A 575-nucleotide genomic window follows, 5' to 3' on the forward strand; every position below is an offset into this window, starting at 1 on the left:
GAACCCTAAAACTGCACTGGACATACTTTTTGGGGTTTGGGGGAGAAATATAGGCATTTAAATAATGAACTGAAGTGTTTTACTAGTGTTTCCTGGCTTGCAGCTAGCAGAACATCACACTATTAAGTAAATGGATTAAGTTTCCTGTAATGCCAGCTAGGAGATATCTCGACAGTTGTGTTTTTCATTCTCAGGTGTCTAGTTAAGAAAAACACAGGGGTCCAATTCAACCTTTAAAAATGTTATCTTTTGCTAGAAAGATTACTGCTTTGAGATGCAATAGGATTTTCCACAGCAAACTTAGCAGAGGATTACGTGTTTCATTACTCTCTGAATGAAAAATGGAGTGAATAGATGCTGTAAATAGAGGATATTTCTAGAGAGAATTTCTGTAGAAATTATGACTTATCTCTATCATTTCTACAAAAAATTCATAAAGAAAGAAAGTGGCAGTTGGATTAGAGAAAGGTCCATATTATTTTGAGAAACTGGTCCTTACACCCCAAAATATTTAGAGTATTTCAAGTGTTAAATTCTATTTCATCTCAACTTATTTTAAGCTGTTTTATTCCATT

Source organism: Leptonychotes weddellii, chromosome 8 (assembly GCF_054177405.1).
Source record: "Leptonychotes weddellii isolate Sample4059 chromosome 8, ASM5417740v2, whole genome shotgun sequence".
In the NCBI taxonomy this organism is placed as follows: Eukaryota; Metazoa; Chordata; class Mammalia; order Carnivora; family Phocidae; genus Leptonychotes; species Leptonychotes weddellii.